This window comes from Phoenix dactylifera, chromosome 1 (genome assembly GCF_009389715.1).
Source record: "Phoenix dactylifera cultivar Barhee BC4 chromosome 1, palm_55x_up_171113_PBpolish2nd_filt_p, whole genome shotgun sequence".
NCBI lineage: Eukaryota > Viridiplantae > Streptophyta > Magnoliopsida > Arecales > Arecaceae > Phoenix > Phoenix dactylifera.
The window spans coordinates 36468646-36490501 of record NC_052392.1 but is presented as its reverse complement, the minus strand read 5'-3'; the positions used below and the strand labels follow the sequence as shown (position 1 = coordinate 36490501).

Genomic DNA, 21856 nt, shown 5'->3' with positions numbered 1-21856 from the left:
AAAGCTTTTTTAACATCCATTTGATGTATTTCAAGGTTATACAATGCTGCAATAGCAATTAGCATACGAATGGATGTTATTCTCGTAACAGGCGAGTAGGTATCGAAATAATCAATACCTTCCTTTTGCTTGTAACCCTTTGCCACAAGTCTAGCCTTATATTTATCAATTGATCCATCAGCTTTCATTTTTCCCTTGAAAATCCATTTACTACCCAAAGGTTTACTTCCAGGTGGAAGATCTACCAATTCCCAGGTGTGATTTTGCATAATGGATTCAATTTCACTATTAACAGCTTCTTTCCAAAAAGGTGCTTCAGGAGTGGACATTGCTTCTTTGAAGCTTTGAGGCTCATTTTCTAATAAATATGTTAGAAAATCGGGACCAAATGACTTTGCAGTCTTTGCCCTCTTACTGCGTCTAATTTCATTGCCTCTTTCTTTTTCAATGGACTCATGATCCATATCACTAGTTGCAACATCATAAGTTCTTTTATGAGAACTTGTATCACTTGTATTTTTGCATGAAAAAATATTCTCAAAAAATGATGCATTTCTAGATTCAATAATTGTATTGACATGTATTTCAGAAATATTAGATTTATGCACAAGAAATCTATAAGCACTACTATTATTTGCATATCCAATAAATATGTAATCAATGGTTTTAGGTCCTATTTTGCTCTTTTTGGGAGTAGGAACCAATACCTTAGCCAAACACCCCCACACTTTTAAATATTTGTAGGAAGGTCTTCTACCTTTCTATGCTTCATAAGGGATTTTGTTTGTTTTCTTATGGGGTAACTTATTGAGTATGTAAATTGCAGAAAGCAAAGCTTCCCCCCACAAATTCTAAGGTAATCCTGAACTTATCAACATAGCATTCATCATCTCTTTTGGAGTTTCTATTCTTTCTTTCAGCAACACCGTTTTGCTGAGGTAAATAAGGCGCAGTAGTTTGGTGAATAATGCCATGTTCTTGACAGAACTTATTAAGCGGTGCATCATATTCACCACCTCTATCACTTCTAATTGCCTTAATTCTTTTGCTAAGTTGATTTTCAACTTCATCCTTGTATTGGACAAACATATCTAATGCCTCATCTTTGCTTCTAAGTAAATACACATAGCAGTACCTTGTGCAATCATCAATAAAAGTAATAAAATACTTTTTTCCTCCTCTAGTTTGAATATTTTTCAAATCACATATGTCAGTATGTATCAATTCTAAAGGTTCAGTACTTCTTTCAATTGAATGAAAAGAGGATCTTGTTAGTTTTGATTCTATACAAGTCTCACATTTATTACTAGTATCAATATCAAATTTAGGCAATAAATCTAAACTTACCAATCTACGCATAGTATCAAAGTTAACATGTCCTAATCTACCATGCCACACATTTGAGGACTCAATAATATAAGCAGAAGATAAATTCTTATTATTAATAGATGGTACAATAGTCATTACATTCATCTTAAAGAGCCCTTCGCTCACGTACCCTTTGCCTAAATAAATTCCACCTTTAGTGAGTATAAATTTGTCAGACTCAAAAACCAACTTAAAGCCATTTTTGCTCAACAATGACCCAGACACGAGGTTCTTTCTAATATCAGGCACGTGCAGCACTTCGTTTAGAGTAAGTTCTTTTTCCGAAGTCATCTTCAATATAACCTTGCCCTTGCCTTCAACTTTTGAAGTGGCAGAATTACCCATGAATAGTTTTTCACCACTAACTGTTTCATAGGAGGTGAACATATTCTTATCAGAACATATGTGTCGAGTAGCCCCAGTGTCTACCCACCATGTCTTGATATTGAAAACCAAATTTGCTTCAGATATGACAGCAGAAAAATTTAATTCTGCAACATTCGAAGCTAGCTTATCCACCTCGGTTATATTAGCTTGTGGAGACTTTTTCTTGAAATTCTCGTGTGCCTTTCGGTAGTGACAATCCTTAGCACGATGGCCGGGTTTGTTGCACACATAGCAATTTTTCTTGAATCTCTTTCCGTTGCCACTCTTGGTATCTTGTTGATCATTATTCTTTCTTTTTCTTTTGTTGGTCTTTTGTCCCTCTTCCACCACATGAGCCTTGGACTCCATGAAATGGTTTCCAACCTTTTTCTCAGAATTTCGATTGTCTTCTTCAATTCTCAATCTAACAATCAAGTCTTCAAGTTTCATCTCCTTGCGCTTATGCTTGAGATAATTTTTGAAATCCTTCCAAAGTGGTGGTAATTTTTCAATAATTGCAGCCACTTGAAAAGACTCACTTAGTATCATCCCTTCAGTATGAATGTCATGGATGATCACTTGGAGATCTTGAACTTGACTTATGACATCCTTGGAGTCGACCATTTTGTAGTCTAAGAATTTGCCCACAACGAACTTCTTTGTTCCAGCATCTTCCGTTTGGTACTTCTTATCCAAGGATTCCCATAGTTCCTTTGCTGACTTGAGAGGACTATACACATTATATAATGTGTTGTCCAATCCATTAAGAATGTAGTTTTTGCATAGAAAGTCAGAATGCTTCCATGCTTCTACAGCAGCCATAGTTTGAGCATTCTCTTCACCCTCGGCAAGAATAGGAGCCTCTTCATGAAGAACCTTCACAAGATTCAACGTAGTGAGATAGAACAACATTTTTTGTTGCCATCTCTTGAAATCGTTCCCATTGAACTTTTCGGGCTTCTCTCCATGGCTCACATGTGAGGCAATGGGAATGGCGGTAGGCACCACATTGCTTGAATTTAAAGCCATCTCTAATTACTAAATAAATGAATAATCTCAAATTAGAATGAGTAATATCAAAATTTAGTTTGTCAAGTTAATGCAAACCAACAATGAACAAATTTTGCAAACAGAATTATAAAGTGTATATATAAAACTATTTGTAAATAATTAAATAAATACAAAATCACAATATACACAATATAAAAAGTGAAAATCTGTCTTAAGATTGTCGTTTGTGTGTATTGTGAATTTGTAAAATAAATTGAATAATAAATATATGAATAAATAAATTTGACCTCAAATGAAGATTCAACTATGTTAGATCAAGGCTAGTGTTTGACACTATGACCTTAAGACAGATTTCGCCCTCCACACAGGTGCTTTGGATCTCGTGAGCGTCTGCCTCCCAAGATACAATGATCTTCACAAACAAAAGGAGTACACCAATTTGTTTGTACAGCGAACCAAAAACTGAGTTTTTGTACTCTCTTTGAATGAACTCACTTATGCTCTCTAAGAACTCTAGAATGAGAGAACTAGATGAATTGAAAAAATTCGGTGTTTAGAATGGTTGGAGGAAGGCTCTATTTATAGAGTTCATGGTGACTTTTCAGAATAGACACCAAGTGAAGAGACATGTCTTTTCTATTCAAATGAATAGACACATCCCTATGAATAGTTATGTCTTTCATGCTAATAGTCATGTCTTTTAAATGAAAAAATGCATCATACAAAGATGCAATGAAAAGATGCAACTCTTTTGAAGAGACATACCTCTTCTAAGAAGCACCCTTTCAAGTGGGTCATTTTGCAGCCTATTTTCTCATTCACCTATTATAGTCTAACATAATATGTTGCTATTTTTGTGTATATCCCCTATCAGGGGCCGGCTTTGTTTAATTTTGTGTCAACTGCATTCAATACATGCCTTGCTACGTCAAGCTCAATATTTGGTCATTAAAGGATGGTAACTCATGGTAAAAGGTTTATTATTGACACCTACACCAATTAAATTAGCAAGTTTTGTTTCAGCAATACCATTAAGTTTCTTGCTACACAGCATGGGCGCTACTATTGTTTACCATTTTTGGATGCATACGACCAGTAAAGTGTTCGCAAACTCTTGATGCATTAGGTTCCTTAGCTGGTTTGATCTTAGTTTGGATTCAATCTGAAGTAACAGGTCGTCCTATTCATCATGGCAAATTCTCAATAAGTACTTACTTCTCCGTTAACAGCAGCAGCCACACTTCACTGTTACAAAGGTCTATGGCTGCATGACAGAACAAGCCGCCTTCTCTTCTTCTTTGAGCAACTAAAGCTCTTGAAGACCCTCGTCCAGGGACCATGGGTAATCATCGGTGACTTCAATGTGATGTGCTATTCCTCTGAAAGAATAGGAACCAGTAGCAATGATTTTATTACCTCCCTTGCGTTAATAGAGATAAGCATTGTTAGCAGAAGATTCACATGGTCTACTTTTAGAGAGTATGCCAGTTTGGCGAAACTTGATAGGTCTTAGCGAAATATAATACAAAGCATGGAATAGGATACATCTTTTTCGATAAATCACTATGATCACATAGAGTGCATACATATAATAGGAGAGAAATATACCTGCTAAGAGATATGGAGGCTGCGAAAGCATATGATTTTTTGCAAATTACTATTCCAACTACTTTAATCCATGTGCTATTTAGAACATTTCTTAACTCTCGGTCTCCATTCCTACAAGCGAAGGAGATGAACTGCAAGAAGCGGTTATCACACAAGTTTTCTCTCTCTCTCTCATTCTCTTCTTTCTTGGAGAAGAAAAGAACCTTGCTTTTTAGCACCCTCTCTTATAATGTATACCCTTCTTTCATGAAATTCAACAGAATAAAGAAACTTAGTTAAAAGGGAAGTAAAAAACCTACTTCTTGAAAAGAGAAGCAAGTAGCTTTATCATAGGATAAACTAGCCTATAATCCACATGATGGCAGGATATGGTTTTCTTAATCCTATGGACTAGATCATTAGATCAAGTATGCCAGAAAAGATAGGCTCACCCCATGTGAATCTACCATCCTATTCCTAATTCTTATCTAGTCTGGATAAAAAAATTGGCCAAGCTCGCTAACCGATGTTTATGTTCTTGGATTGCTCTCTTGCAACCCAATCCCTATACAATGCATTGGGTGCTTTGCTAGAGAATTAAAATGCTCGGATCCCTATCTTCACTCGACCATCCATTCTCATCTCTCATTAAAAATTTTATGTTATAATTTAATTCGGTGAAACTTAAATGCCTTGGATCACTCTCTTTACTCGACTATGTAATTCCGGCTTTCATTAAATTTCTATGATAATATGTACAATCCACCATTAGATCATTTTCTATGTAACCTCGACAAAATTCGATGTGCATAAAAGTTACTGTCAATGCTAAAGACCAAAAGATAAATGTTAGCAATTATGCATTTTAAGATCTATAATTGGAGGATATACCATAATAAAATTCCAAGCCAATCAGAACAATCATAACTGGTCATTACATAAGTAGAGCCTCTATTTTAGATATATTTAATAGATTGAACAAACACAAGAAAAAAGCCTGTGGTTTATCAAAACCCTTCTTTCTATTTTTAGGTGCTTATGCTGTCATAATGTTGTTGTGGAGACAAATTTTTATTGCAGTATACATTAGATAGTCAATTAGAACTTGGACGTATCTTGTATTTTTTTGATCACTGAGCTATAACACTGATTTCATTATTTTTACAGTTTGTATTAATTTAAAATGAAATGTGATGCAAATACTCGAATATTTTCCATATGAGATTGCACTATATGTGTCTCCTCCTGATTGTGATACACTAATTTGGCTCATTTTGAAGGAAAGAATGGATTAGAACAAAAGAGGAATGAAGAAGAATAGAGACTCAAATAGAGAAGAGAAAAGGATTTTGGAAGGTATTATAGCATAAGGGGAAGCAAGGGAAGAAGGGCAGGTTTGGGTTTGAAAATAAAAAAAGAAAAAAAAAATTGAAGGGTATCATTGCAAATGAAAAGGTCATCTGCCGACTGCCGGATTTATCCATGTGATCATTTAAGACATTTCCTAGGGGTATTATTGTAAAAAACAAGTCAACAAAGGTTGTCGACCCTTTTAGAGCATTTTGTAAGGGCATTTATGCAAGAAGGTAGTTATTTAATTCTTAAGCAGAGGATTCCTGACGGCGTTAGGTAGAAAAGTCATGGCAGGGTTAAATCTACAAAACATACTGGCACTAGAGTAAAAATGCAAATTATAACTTTCAAGCGTAGATATGTAACCAGGAATTTTAGCAAGGATATATATGTCAAAACCTCGTCACATAACTGTTTCATTAGGGACCATTGCTGATGTGATGGTAAAGGGCTTGGGCTGATTGGCACAAGACATTGCTGTTTATAATAAAAGAGTAGAATAATTCAAGGAAGTCTCAGAAAGAGGGGGTCCTCTTTTTCTTTTTTAGGGACAGGAAAATCTCATCTATTGGTTCATTGTACATATCTATTTTAGTCTAAATACTCCTGGATGACCGATAACGTAGTAGTACCGTGAGGAAAAGGTGAAAAGAACCCCCATCGGGGAGTGAAATAGAACATGATAATCATATATGGTTGGACAGAAATTCTGGCGTGTTTGAAGGTAGAAGATTACCGCCGAGGATGGTGGTGGATAGAGCGATTCGTCATGCGAGGGAGATCATCACAGCTACCGCGAGGTTCTCTTCTGGGATGGCCGGGGACATCTGGGGTACTTCTTCCGCTGTCACAGCGCCCAGGTTCGTCCTTGTTTCTTGGGTACCCCCATCCCCTGGTTATCTCAAAGTGAACTTCGATGGTAGTATGTCGGTGGACGGAGTGGCCGGAGGCGTCGGTTTGTGATCAGGGATCATCTTGGGAGGATGATAGCAGCTGGTGGTCGTCGCACGCCCAGACTTACTGCTGTTGGGACGGAGTTGCGGGCAGCTTGGGAAGGGATATCCTTTGCCAGGCAGGTACTGGGTGCTGAGCGGCTCTGCCTTGAGGGGGACTCCTCTGTGGTGATTGACTGGGCTCGTGGATTGGATAGATATGGTGACGGCCATCCCCTTATCCGTCATATCCGTAGGTTGGCTCAGGAGTTGAGCGATTTTCAGGCTCTACACGTTTTCCGAGAGACAAACCGTGCAGCTGATTGGGTGGCCTCTTATGTAGCCCGACATTCTGGGGAGATCATTTGGACATCGGTAGGAGGGATACCCCCTACCTTGTACTCTTTTTTTGCTTCCGATATGGCTGGATGTACTCAAGTTAGAGCTATATGAAATGCCGTTTTTAACCAAAAAAAAAAAAAAAACATGATAATCCACTTGGTTGGGGGACATAATAGATACACATACAAATATATATGAATATACGACCTAGAGTCGTAGGAGAATACCCCCGAAGCCACGGGCAAAACACCTGGCATAGAGACCCAATCTTGAGTAAAAAAGATACCGCGACTTCGGTCTTTTTCAATAAAATCATCACGTAATAAATCATCCATATTTGTAGCAATGAATCCATATTTGTAGCAATGAAATAATATTGTTCCTTCCCTATCGTTGATCAGAGATTTTTATATGAAAAATACGAATCGGAGTTTGAAGAAGGGGAAGGAGCCGTCGACCCGCAACAACAGGTTTTTGTTTTTCTAATGAAGGGGGTTTTCTTCTTCTAGACACATTTTTTTTCTATCTATCTTTTGGATAATAGACCGAAGACTTAATTAAGAGCAGAACATATGGTTGCTTGTAAAAGATTAAATTTCAAAGGAGCGAGGCCGTAAGAGAGAAAATTTGGAGTAGAACTTAGGAGTGTGCACGGTTTGGATCAAATCGGTTTCAGAGAATTTTTAAAACCAAACCTAAAACCGAAAACAACACCTAACCAACACAATACGAAAATCGATTCAAACCAGATCCGCAAAATTTGGTTCGGTTCGGTTTGTTTTATCGGATTAAGACAGAAAGAGAGGAGAGGAGAGAGAACTTCACATGTTGTAGAGGAATCAGCAATCGACAACCTCTCCCATTACTCAATCATGCTCTCCCCCCTTCCTTCAGTGCCTTAATCCCGGATCCTGCTTGTTCCACCTCCACTGCTCCTGTGGTTCTGAACAAGATTCTTGCTATCCCAGTGACCATAAAAGAGCACAATCCTTTAAAATTCTACTGGAAAAGATTAAGTCCATATCAAACTCCTAAATCCTCAGAGAAGCCTGGAAGATGAATCTAAGTCCCATTCGCCGGTGGGGAAGAAAGTCGAGGCAAGTTACATAGCGCATTTGCCAGCAGAGGCGGCCATGAGTAGGAGTTCTATCTGCTAGACGGTGCAGGGCTCGAACATGAAGCACAGGTCTAGGATCTGGAGGTCCAGCAGCAGCGGCACAACCACCTCCTCCATCTTTGTCGCCACCGACAGCAGCTGCATTGGACACCTGCTACTCTGCACCTGCGTTGCCTCTCATATTTACCCCAACATCAAACATAGAAAAAATAAATCACGCCAATCTAAAGTTGGCCTCGTTACCTCGTAGCTAGACCGGCTTCCTTGGCTTCTGTCTCTCCTTACCTGGGCCTTCTTCTAGTTTTTTTCTCTACAAATATATAGGAATGCTCTGATCTGCTCTGCAATGCTTGTCAGAGAAGAAATGGATCTTTCTAAAGTTCTAAAAGACGGACACGCCTACACTTTTTGGTGTAAAGACCACTAGGAGTTTCTCATAATTCTAAGCTTTCTTGGCCGTCTGATCTATCGCATTGGATTTGGGTTTTGCTGGTTTGAGGAAAGAAATTGAGGATAAAAAAAGAGGGGATTAGGACGCATTAAATGAGTTGCTACCAGCCGGCTGCCGACCAGCTTGTGTGCATGTGTGCTTGCGAACAAAAATCATGCAGAGGGCGGGGACCGGAGAAAGAAATACGACACAGACTTCTAACGGTACATACTATATAATTAAATAATACACACTAAATAAATTAATTATATAGTAAATTAATAAATATTTCTAAGTAAATCAGTTCATAGTTTCTAAAATATAATATTCATGAGTACACAATACACAATCAGATGATACATATCTAGCAAATTAGTTATCTAGTAATCTAATATGTAAACATTATATTCACCAGTACCCTATATGGCCGAATGATACACACTCATAGATTTTTTGATACATACTACAAGCCTCTTTAATCTAATCTAGTAATGATCCAATATATACCTATAAGTAAATTGATACATAATTTCCAGAATATATTTTTTTATCAGTACGTACTTCATAGTCAGGTGATATATCAAGCAAATTAGTCATTAGCAAGCCGATACACACATTTAAGTAAATTGATACATAGTTTCCAGATTATGGTATTCATTAGTACCAGTATACAGTTTTCTAGCTTTATCTAATTGGTTACATGTGTATCATCTGGACATATATTGGCTCGGAACTCTTCCAAGGGTAAGCACGAATTCACAAGACAACTTTGGACTCATCATTGGTCCACTAAAACATATATAGAGAGAAAAAGTAATGTTGCCACTGAGAATCAGTCTGCCCTAGGCACCGAACAAATGGAGCGTGGGTGCTGGAGGGCTCGACGATCGAATGTTTGGATTTTGCTGAGTTGAGACATGAGGCGGACGGTAGTTGTCGGGATGCTGTTCTGCAACCGCGCTCTAACCTGAAAAAGTACAAACGTAGAAGTCCTCTTGCCGGGATGTGTCCAGCGGGAGACTTTCCGATGCCTAAGTTAGTATAATACTCAAAGAATAGGAGGAGGTTTTTAGTAATCTTTCAGGGCACCCGAACAGTTACCTGAAAGGTCCCCTAGAGAGTTGGTTGTTTATGCGAAGGTGTGAGCCTATCGCCATAAAATTCAGGCACGTGGATTGGATAGGATTGGCTGGCCTTCACATATTCCGAATATCGAGAGCAAGCATTTCACACGCAGATCGCACCCTGCCTGATAGGTCGGTGTAATTTCAGAGATCGCTTGAGAATCGGCATGCCCTAGGTGTCAAGCGAGTGGAGCATGGATGCTGGAGGGCTCGACGATCGGCTGCTTGGATCTTGCTGAGTTGAGACTTGAGGCATGCGGTAGTTGCCGAGATGCTAGTCCAGACTGTACTTTCAACTAAAACATCATAGACGAAGAAGTTCTCTTGCCGGGGTATGTTCGGCGGAAGACCCTCCGATGCTTAAGTTAGGACAATACTAAGGAAATAGGAGGAGGTTTTTAGTAATCTATTAGGACAACCAAGTACTTACCTGGAAGGTCCCATAGAGAGTTGGTTGTATATGCGAAGGTAAGAGCCTGTCGCGATAGAATTTGGGCACATAGATCAGCTAGGATTGGATAGCCTTCGCACATTCCGAATATTGGGTGAGGGCGTTTTGCATGCAGATCGTGCTCTATCTATTAGGTTGGTATGATTATGGGGATCGCTTGAGATCTCGGCTCTCGTGTCACTAGCTGCAAGGGGTTTTGAAATTCAAATATCTCCCAGTGCTTTCGGGCATGCCAGATAGCTGGCCCTGACTGGTGGTGCTTTGGCCTTATTGTGAGCTTTGGTTGGACGGCTCCTTCGGCGAAGTGTGATCGGTCTCGATGCATATCAAGTAACGGAGGAAAGCGAGGGGGGGGGGGAGAGAGAGAGAGAAGATTACAGAGAAAACAAGAGGGAAAGAGAGAAAGGGCCATGGTCAGCCACCCCCATTGCAACGATCCCGGCGTCAGCAATTGTGGAGACGTACCCCGAGCGGCGTCGGCTCCGGCGACATCCCACGTCGGTGGTGATCGACCGGACAGGAAGAAGAAGAAAAAAAAGAAAGAGAAAAATACGTTGGCCGGCCAAGAATATACAAGACAAGAAAGACGACCAAAAGAGAACAAAAAGAGCTTAAGTCCCTTACCCAAGTCCAGCAAGGTCCTGCGGCCGAAATGTTGGAGAAACTCCAAGAAAACTTCCCGGACAAGGCTTGAAATCAATGGTGAAAATCGATGGAGCTCGAAGCTGGGATGCTAGAGATTGTTGAGGATCAATTTTTGTAGCTAAAATATGGTGTTTATCATTGGGAAAATGGAGTCCTAACTCCTTCAGCTGCCGGAAACGGGGAAGACGATGGACTCCTTTCAGGAGTCTCCATCTCACGCGCGAGCTACGTGGGACACGGAATTTAATTTTTTTTTCCTTTTTCTTCTTTACTTTAAGATTGAAGCAGAATATTTGGGCCTGCATAATCTTTTGGGCTGGTCGATGGACCGGGCCTCACACCAGCCGCATGAGTTCTTAATACATATTGCAAGTGACGAGAAGTTGTCAAGCCATGGGCCATCACCTATCCTATTTGACCGCTGCAGTTTTTTAATTACCAATTTTTTCCATCAAATGGTTAAACAAATATGGTTCTCATTCACCAATGCGGCCGTTTGAAGATGAGTATGGGACCACAAACTCTCTTGATTTTTAACTCTCTGATAGCAGAAGGAACTTTCCATTTTATTAGTTATTAAACGTTCCATGATTTAAACAATTGACTTAAGTGCTATCAGAGAAGCCGATAAACAACTGACGTCATTGAATATGGTACAGGCAAGCCAGCTCAGACGCACCTAAACAAAGATCAAGCTTTCCTCAGTGACGGGGCTGATTCTGATTTTCCTTTTAAAGAGAGCTAAGAAGCCGATATGGGACTAATAAATTGATACAAGTTTGTGGGCAGCAAGCCCAGAACAAAAACCATATAAGGCAGGCACTAGAGAAAGAAATATAGAGTAGACTTCGTATTTTGCTATAATTTTTTTTTATATCCATCTTAAAGAAGAAATCTGAAAGTTCAAGACTCTTCTTAGTAACGAAGTTGTTAGTCTTGTAATTAAAAAGAAATACATTATTCTTTTTCTTCCTTATTTTTATAATATGCCTTTTACCAATACATACTATATAACCAGATGATATATATCAAGCAAATATAATTATCTAGCAAGTCAATATACACATCTAGATACATCTATACATAGTTTCCAAAATATGGCGTTCACTAGTACACAACATTGCACGACCAAAGGCTCCAAGCTGGTATTATAGACCAAGAGGTCCTGGATCGGCATTTTGATGTCCTAGGAAAGTTTCAGGTCGGCGTTATGCTGCCTTAAGAGAGTTCCGGTCGGCGTTATGTGGCCCTATAAGGAGGTTTGAGTTGACCTTCCTATGATTATCTACCATAAACCATGGACGGTTATCATTTTTCTAGTTACGAGTTCTGGCTCTATAGGTGAGCAATTGTTTGGGCAAGAAAATATTAAGAAGAAATTGTTGAGGAGAATATTTTTCCTCCGAGTTCATAAATCGAGCAGTAGAACAATGTTCATTGTACTTGAGTCTTTAACTAGTAGAGATAAAAATCCCTCAACACAATCATCTACATGTTTATAGAAAATTTGTAAATAGATGAATTATATATTCATGATTAAATAAAGAATTTATGTTATTGTCTATATGATTGCGAGTATTTTACATACGTTGGTATTTGTATTATGTGCTAATGGTTTGATGATATGTCCCTTAGTCTAGCTTTTTATAAAATTTATTAATTGATGATTAATCATGTAGACTATTAGTAAATTAAGAAAAATTAAAAATTCGATATAATTATATGATAGGGTATGGGCGGCATGTAGATTGGTTGGTCACACAAGAAATATGGTATATGTGCTAGGTCAATCTTGGGCTAAGATGCAGTATTATATTTAGCATACCATGGGCTAGAGCGTGACTATAGCTAGTCCAACGTCAGAAAAATCAATTCTAAATAATGAATTGTGTTTAATCATAGTTGTGACATAATTAAATTGAATTTGACAAAATTGTAAGTATGGGAAAAAGGGGGGCATTGGATTAGCCGACCATGTATGAAAAGTGGTATATCAACCATAGGCTGAGTTGTGATATTGTGGTTGCCGGCCATGCGTGGAAGCATCGCCTGTGTTTGGCTACCACAGGCTGGAGTATGGTTGTGATTAGTTCAATATTGGTATTAAATCAAGTTGTTAAAATGTGTTTAACTATAAGTAAATTGAATTTTTCATAACTATAAGATTGGGAACAAAAGGAGCAACTGGACTAGCCAAAATGTCTGGAATGTGATACATGTTATGTCAGCTATGGTTGAGATGCGATATTGTCGACAGCTATGGGAGGAAACGTGGTTTGTGTTTAGGCTAGCCACCGGCTGGAGCATAGGTGGGAGTAGTCCAAAGTTGGAATGATAATGCTATCAGGATCTAAATTGTGCTAACCAGTTAATGAAAGTAACCTCACTAAAATATTGTTGAATAGAACTTTTGATTGGATGATATATGATGTGTCTACATAAAACCGTGATGATATATGACATGTATCTCAAAACTCCCATTACTGCTGTTATATATGTAACTAAATTGCTATATGCTTAAAATTTGATGTATATGCTAGCATGGCTTATATGGGTCTTTATAATTATATATACTACATATGTTGAGCATTACTATTTTCCTATCAGCTTTATATTGGCTAAAAGATGTTTACATATTCATGTTGGTATGCATGTGTGGAGGATTTATATTGGGCTTATAGCTCATATTTCTTATTGAATTTTTTTTTCTAGAGTCACAGGATGCATAGTTTTGAATGGGACGTGCACGGGTTCGAACATCAGAGTTATTAGCTAGCTACATTATTTATTTCTCATACCAATAAACAACTAAAAATTTTATAATCGAACAAGTTGGTCATTCAACTATAGTGGATTTATTTAGTTAAATTATTTGGCTATTAATTGTTGAGTTATTAAATATTTGTTCATATTAGATCTTGCATAATTTTTAGAGCATCACTCTAACGGGTCATCTTCTGCTGGGTCACAGACAGCGCCAGTTGACAAATAGCATATTAGTCTTGATAAAAATCATACTTTGTTGGACAGAAGCAAGGGTTTATTTCTCTTTCCTGTTTTTATCCTCTTTTTATTTTAATTAAAGTTGGGGTAGGTTCTCCCTCCATTTTCATCAAAAAAAAAAAGAGGATTTTCAAATCATAACACCAAAATGATAATCAAACATTGACACTTGTGACTTACTGCAAATCAAATGATGATGCATTATTATTTTCAATGGAACTAGGTTGACAGTTGGAAGGTGCCTATTTATGATGCATGTTTCATAAATAACAACTAAATACAGTAAAATAATAAACAAATTCAACATATAAAACAAAATAGAATTAGAAAATATACATAAAAGCGATAAAAATAAATTTGAAAATGTAACAATCAAAACCTAAGATTGGTATAGTAAATCAGCTGACAAATATAATAGAAAGTACAAAACACAAAAAAAAAAAAAAATATTTGAAAATGATAGAATCTAAAAAATAAAAATAGAGCATCTTATTTAGATATAATCAAAGTGAAACTAATAGGTAATAACTAAAACTAAAAATATGCAATAAATATAATAAAATAAAATAAAGAAAAGTTGTAACTAGAACGTTGCTTTCCAGTAATCAAATAGAGACTCCTAACAAGTATCAAGGTCTCATACGGTGATACAGGCACATTACAAAGAAGAAGGGGCATATTGGCACGAAACAGAGGAGCATGCATGGTGTCAAAATTAGGGGTGGCAAAATATGATCCGATCCGCCAACCCGACGCCTGTTCTACCCGCCATAAACAGGTTTGGGTTTGGCCTAAACAAGTTCGGGTCGTAAACAGGTCGACCCGTTTAACCTGTTTATTAATTGGGTTGGATACGGATTTTAGATGTCTAACCCGTTTAAACCGTTTAACCCGTTTAACTGTTGGGCAGATTAAACAGGTCTAAACGGGTTAAACAGGTTAAACGGGTCTAAATAGGTCTAAACAGGTCGGGTTGGGCAGGTTAAACAGGTTGGGTTGGGCAGGTTAAACAGGTCTAAACATATTAAACGAGTTTTCAGCACACAGCTCTACCTTGCCCTCCACCACATCCCGACCCCGTGCTCCACCGCATTCCACTCAAGAATGCCTTATCCGGTCTCTAAGCCACCGGTGCCCTTCCGCTCAATTTCCTCAACGATTTTCAGCATCAAACCCACCGCATCACCCCACCCATCCTCCCTGCCCAAACCCCTCTTCCCCTTAAACACCCACGGGCCGACTCCACGGGGGGCTTCATCAGGCCCCACGCCCACACGCCCGCCCACCCCTTCCTTAGTCTTCAGGCCCAACAAGTATCAGGCCTGCGCCACCACTGCAGCCCATCTTTTCCTTCTCCACGTTTATGGGCCCAACAGGCCAGACCCTCTTCCTTTAGCTTGCCCTCACAACGTCTTCAGCCCATTTAGCCCAAAACCCAATCAGGCCCGACGAGTTGCTGCGATCCGGTCTGAGTTAGAGCCATTTGACGAGCTGACTTACTGCACAAGCCATTTGACTTACTTTGGTGGGCCGCTTTCGTCGAGGTCGATTTCTTTCCAACCGAAAAGAGTTGGTACAGATACCAGTGCCAGGTCAACCATCACTCGAGTCTACGGTCGCCACAGGGTCCAACCAGTTCAAGTCTTATGATGTTATTTTGGATTGATTTTATGTAATTTTGTTTTATTTTATGGACTTATTTGCATATTGTTATTTTAGGGTTTTTATGAGATTGTTTTCTATATAGGAGTCCTTTTGTTATTTTGTGACCCTATATAAATGAATCGTTGCACTTATTTAGGGTTGATGAATGATTAAATGAAATAACCTCATTTCTTTCTGAAGCTCTGGTATGAAGCCATGGCCAGAGCCAGATAAGAAATCTGGTTCTTCTTCCTCCCCCTCCTCTTCTCCTCTTCTTCTTCTTCCCCCTCCTCTTCTTCCCTCTTCTCTCTCCTTCCTGCAGTTGTCCTGTATCATTAATTCCCGCCAAAGGTCATGTACATCCATAAAGATGATTCCAGTGGACAAAAAAATCTAAGCACCATTCTGAAATACTCAAAGATATATATAATGTTCTAGGGATTAGAGGATCTAGGTCTATATATGTACTAACCACCATGTCACCAATTTCTGGACATTACCTCAAAAAGTTTTCATAACAAGTTGAATATAAGAAGGTTGGACTTTATGTTTCTGAACAATTTCTTAGCATGCATGCACCCTCAAACTTCTTATCATTTTTTCAGAAACATTCCTAGTTCACCTCCAACTTCTATGCTACCTTTTTAGCATCAATCCTTTCTGATAAAAGGATCCATCAATTGTTTTTTATAGTCAATCCATCACTGCCATTAGAAACTCATAGGCAAGATTAACCATTAATGTCTCTAAGAAGACAAAACCAGACAGTAAGTTTCGGCGGCATATGCCTTATTTGTGTATCTATCTTAAAAATATGTGATGCATATACATTTGGAATCAGAGGAACATGAGGATGTTCAAAGAAGAACATTCAGAAAAGACAACGAGGTTGTGATTACAGAGCAGAGAAAATTTGGAGAAGCTTCAGAGTTTAAGCTAAATGGGCAGAGTTCTTGATTGCAAAGGAGTGACCACAGTTGGGCATGGCAGAAGCATGCAATATTACCTTTTGGACTCATTGTTCTCTTCATTTTCTTTATGTTTTCCATTGCATTTGTAAAATACTAGATGTATATTGTTGGGGTTATACTGTTTAGCCACTTTAGTTAATGATAATATTTATTTATTATTGTTCAAAACACAAAATAGTCAAAACATCCTGTGGCAATACACCTTGACTTGGAGGCTTTATGAAGATTGGCACATATCACAGTTAGAACAATGTGTTTGTGCTTTATCCCTCAGCAAATTAATCATTTAGTAACTTAATACATATTTTCAAATAAATTAATTTTTTCCTGAAATATAATATTTTATATTATAACTTTTTTTGCATGAACATCCTTATCAAAATTCAAATTTGCATGAATATCCTCTTAAAATTTATATTAATTTCTGTATCCTCATAAAACATTGTTTTTGCACAAATGCTCCAAATATAACGGTTCAATAAAAATCATATTTATTTTAATTAAAAATAAAATAAAATTTTGAAATTATTTTTTTGTTCTCTATTGCGATCGCTTTGTAAATATTTTTTTTTGCACATTTACCCATTAAGGATATTTTAGTCATTTTAATTTAAAAATCATTAATTTTTTAACGGCATTAAATGGAATAGGTACATATGCAAAAATAAAGATAAAAAAGTATAGAATAGCAAAATAAGTGTTTTACGAAGATATACATGTAAATATTAATTTTGGAAAAGTATCATGCAAAATTTGATATTTAGAATAATATTCATAAAAAAAAACTCTATATTATAGGACGACCGGTAAATGACCGGTAAACCTCGGCCTTTTCACTTCATTCTTGGGGGATGTTAGGACTAGCTCATCCCATTGGACTCACCTGGCCCTGCACCCCTTGAGTACAGAATTTCCATCGCCAGAAGGGCCCCTCGATGATTCCATGCTCCGTTCCCCCTTTGCTTGATGCACGGAAAGTGTTCGGTAGAAAGCGTCAGTCACAGCACGAAAATCAGCGCAATCGCTCACCAGGGAGCGCAACCTAACTTGCTCTGATCTTTCTAAAGTTTTAAAGGATGGATACGCCTACAGTTTATGGTGTAACTGTAAGCCGACCAGGGAGTTCCTTTATAATTCTATGCTCTCTCGGCCGTCTGATCTATTGCATTCGATTTGGGTTTTTTTTGTTGTTTCAGGAAAGAAATCGAGGATGGGTAGTAAAAACAGGTGGCAGAGGTTGTACCAAAAATAAAATGGAGGTGGGGTTCAGGACGCATTACATGAGTTGGCACCAGCTAGCCGCCCGCTAGCTTGTCTTCAAAACGTGTGGATTCTCGTGCGTATGGCTTGCGAACAAGGATCTCGTGGGGCGGTCAGGTGTGGGCCTCCAATCTTACACAGTGAAAAAAAAGACTTCTTACCTACACGATCATCTATTTTACATAATATTTTTTATTTTAAAATATTTTTTTAAATATATATTATATAACCAAATGATACATACCAAATAAATTAATTATTTAAAAAATTAATATATACCTTTAGATAAATCGATATATAGTTTTCAAAATATGATGTTCAGCAATAGACAATATACGATTACATGATGCACATTTAGCAAATTAGTCATATAGTAATACAGTATACATTTTTCAACAAATTAATATATAATTTTTGAAATATTATATTCATCAGTATACACTATATGGCTGGATGATACATACTCATCGATTTTCTGATACATACTACAAGCTTTTTTGATACAATCCAATAATGATTCAATGCATATCTCTAAATAAATCGACATATAGCTTACAGAACGTACTTTCTATGAATATGTACTACATAGCAAGATCATACATCAAGCAATTAGTCATCTAGCAACCCAATATATACCTTTATGTAAATTGATATACAGTTTTCATAACATGGTATTCATCAGTTCTAGTACATAGTTTTCTAGCTTTGTCTAATTTATGTATCATATAGATATATACTATTTACTGGTGAATATTATATTTTTGAAAACTAAATATTGATTTATCTAGATGTGTGTATTAAGTTGATAGATGACAAATTTGCTTGCTGTGTATCATTTGGTCATATAATGTACATTAAAATTTATATCCTAAAAATGAGGAAAAAAGAGAATACCGCAATTTTTTAGTCACGAGATTGACGACTCCGATAGTTAGAGGAGTCTTTAACCTTTAGATTTCTTCCCTAAAATGAATATAAAAAAAAAGGTAAAATAAAAAATCAGCCCTATATTTTTTTCTCTACAAACCTCATATGATTTTTGTTCTATGCTTGCCGCCCACCAGCTTGTATTAATTTATTAGTCCCATATCGGCTTTCTAGCTATCTTTAACAGGAAAATCGGGACCAGCACTGTTGCTGAGGAAAGCTTAAGCTTCGTTTGGGTGCATTTGAGCTGGCTTGTCTGTACCATGTTCAAGGACATGCAACTGGGTCAGTTTGGATTAAATTGATTTTTAAATTTAAAATAAAATCGAACGAAATAATGGATTTGGATCGGCTATATGGTTTCATCGGCTTTCCCAGCGGAACTCGTTGCTGTTCACCGAATAAAAAACCTGCGGAAAGTTTCAACGGAGACTCGTTTTTTTTATATTTTTTATGGATAAGAGAGAAGGTTTAATTAAGCGTCGGAGCGAGTCAAAGTTTCTACGGGCGAGGTTTCGAGACAGAAAATATCATATTATTTTGGGTAAGAGAGAGAGAGAGAGAGAGAGCTAATTAAGAGGGAAAAGCAACGTCCACCAGCAGATGCAACTTCCTAAAAAAAAATTTTATAATGTCAGCATAATTTTAAAAATTACGCAACAATCTATATCAGCCCCTAATATATTTTTTTATTAGCATAATCATATATTATTAGTATTATTTTTTCGTTAATATGATCTTGTTAGAATGATTCTAGAGATCATATAACAGTTTGTATCGGCGGATAATATTTTCTTTGTTAGTATAATCCTATATCAACTTATATTATTTTTTTTGTCTGGAGTCTGTAAACGAGTATATATATATAACAACTTAGAATTTCACCCAAAATGGCTAGCTAGAAGATATCATTTGAGTTTCTTGATCCTATATAAGTATCCAAGATCTATCCATCGATACACGTCCTCACATATCTTCACATACTCTCTCAATTAAACCATGACGTCTTCGTCACGTTAAAGGTTCAAATCCATTCAAATCTAATTACAAATATCAGGATCAGCCCGTGGTTAACTCCAATAGAACGTGCTGCAGTGTCTCTTAGTCCTTATAGGTTATATAGGCTGGGTCTGCTCTGATATCATTTGTAACAACCCAAAATCTCATCCAAAATGGTTAGCCGAAAGGTATTATTTAGGTTCCTTGATCCTATATAAGTATCCAAGATCTATCCAGCAAATAACTGTGTGGGACTAAACACACGCCCGCTCGGATCCATACATACTCCCTCTGTTTAAGCTCTGACGTCCTCGTTAGGCTAAGGGTTTAAATCCATTCAAATCTAATCACAAATACCACGATCGGCCCGTGGTCAGCCCCAATGGATCCGTACTGTAGTATTTTCTAGTCCACATAGGTAGTGGGCCAAGTTCGCTCTAATATCATGTGTAATAACTTCAAGACCTCATCCAAAATGGCTAGCTGGAAAGTATTATTTGGGTTCCTTGATCCTATATAAGTACCCAAGATCTATCTAGCAAATAACTGATATGGGACTAAACATACGCTCACACAGGTTCTCACATACTTTTTCTATTTAAGCCTTGACGTGTTCGTCAAGCTAAGGATTCAAATCCATTCAAATCTAATCCCAAACACCATGATCGGCCCGTAGTCAACCTCAATGGATCTGTGCTGCAGTGTCTCGTAGTCCACATAGGTTATGGGCCAGGTTCGCTCTGTTAATATTTTGTAACAATCCAAAACCTCACTCAAAATAGCTAGTCGAAAAGTATTATTTCGGTTACTTGATCTTGTATAAGTACCCAAGATCTATCCAGCGAATAACCAATGTGGGACTAAACCGTGACGAAGACGTCATGGTTTAAATGAGAGAGTATGTGAAGACCTGTGAGGATGTGTATCGATGGGTAGATCTTGGATATTTATATAGGATCAAGAAACTCAAATGATATCTTCTAGCTAGCCATTTTGGGTGAGCTCTGATACCATTTGTAACAACTCAGGACTTCAACCAAAATGGCTAGCTGGAAAGTATTATTTATTTTCCTTGATTCTGTATAAGTACTAAAGATCTATCTAGCGAATAACCGATTTGGGACTAAACACACGCCCGCATAGGTTTTCACATACTCCTCTCGTTTAAGCCCTGATGTCCTTGTCATGCTAAGGGTTCACATCCATTCAAATCTAATTACAAACACCACGATTGATCCATGGTCAGCTTTAATAGAACCGTGTTGCAGTGTTCCGTAGTCCACATAAGGTATAAGCTGGGTTTGCTCTGATCCTATTTGTAACAACCCAGAACCTCATCCAAAATAGTTAGCCGGAACATATTATTTGATCCTGTATAAGTACCCAAAATCTACCCAGCAAATAACCAATGTGGGACTAAACACACGCCCGCACGGGTCCTCACAATAACTCCTGAAATGTACTGAATGTGATATAATAGAGAAATAAAAGCTCTTTTTCTCTTGTTTGTCTCTTCTTCTACAAATATTTTAACATGGTGTCAGAGCCGCCGATCATCTAATTTACTGCCACCATCTCTTCTGCTTTTGATGTGGTCATCATTGCAATGTCTGGAGGCTTTGAAGACCTCCATTGCTGATCTATCGATTTCTATTCTCAAGTGAATCAACATCCGAATATCCTCTATTTTTCAGTGGATCTGCTGATCTTCTATTTTCCCACATATTCTCTATTTTTTAGCGAATCAACATTCGAAGATTTTATAATCCATAGTAAATCTGCATGTCCTCTATTTTCGGTAGATTAATACTCGAATATCCTTTGTTTTATAATGGATCCGTAGCTCCTCTTCATTATTTTTCTCCTCAGCTTCAGATCTTCAATCGTCTTTCCTCACCATCACTTGGCCCCTTTCTCTCCATCTCCAGTTTTATTTGCTACATCCACCTCTTTCACCATCTATTTCAAGGTCTTTTGCTACTCTCCCATAGTGTCTCCGTATACGAGGATTGTCAACCTTTAGTTGCCTTCTTTTTGAGCTTTGTTCTCGCTACAATTATCATCTTCTATGTATCTTCTCGCTGCCATATCATCAAACAAGTCAATCAGCCACATCGGCAGACACATTAATCTATTATTTCAGTCAGAGACATCGACAGACATGCCAGTTTGCTATATTAGTCAGTCTTGCCAGTGAATGCATTAGTCTACCACGTCAGCATTACGAAATATTTCAATTTGCTGCATTAGCTTACTGATCTGCTGTATCTGTTTCTAAGCTCCTATGTCAGTTTTTGTTCAGCCATATCAAATTATATATTGTCAT

General features: G+C 37.6%; 1 long non-coding RNA gene across 1 annotated transcript; it reads right to left on the bottom strand.

The window, feature by feature from the left end:
- Positions 1–7480: 7480 nt before the first annotated feature.
- Positions 7481–8549, bottom strand: LOC120105158. The gene is made up of 3 exons (XR_005507534.1): positions 8320–8549; positions 8066–8241; positions 7481–7948 (listed from the first exon to the last, which is right to left on the bottom strand). It is a non-coding gene; the product is annotated as an uncharacterized LOC120105158 (long non-coding RNA).
- Between the last annotated feature and the right edge of the window lie 13307 nt (positions 8550–21856).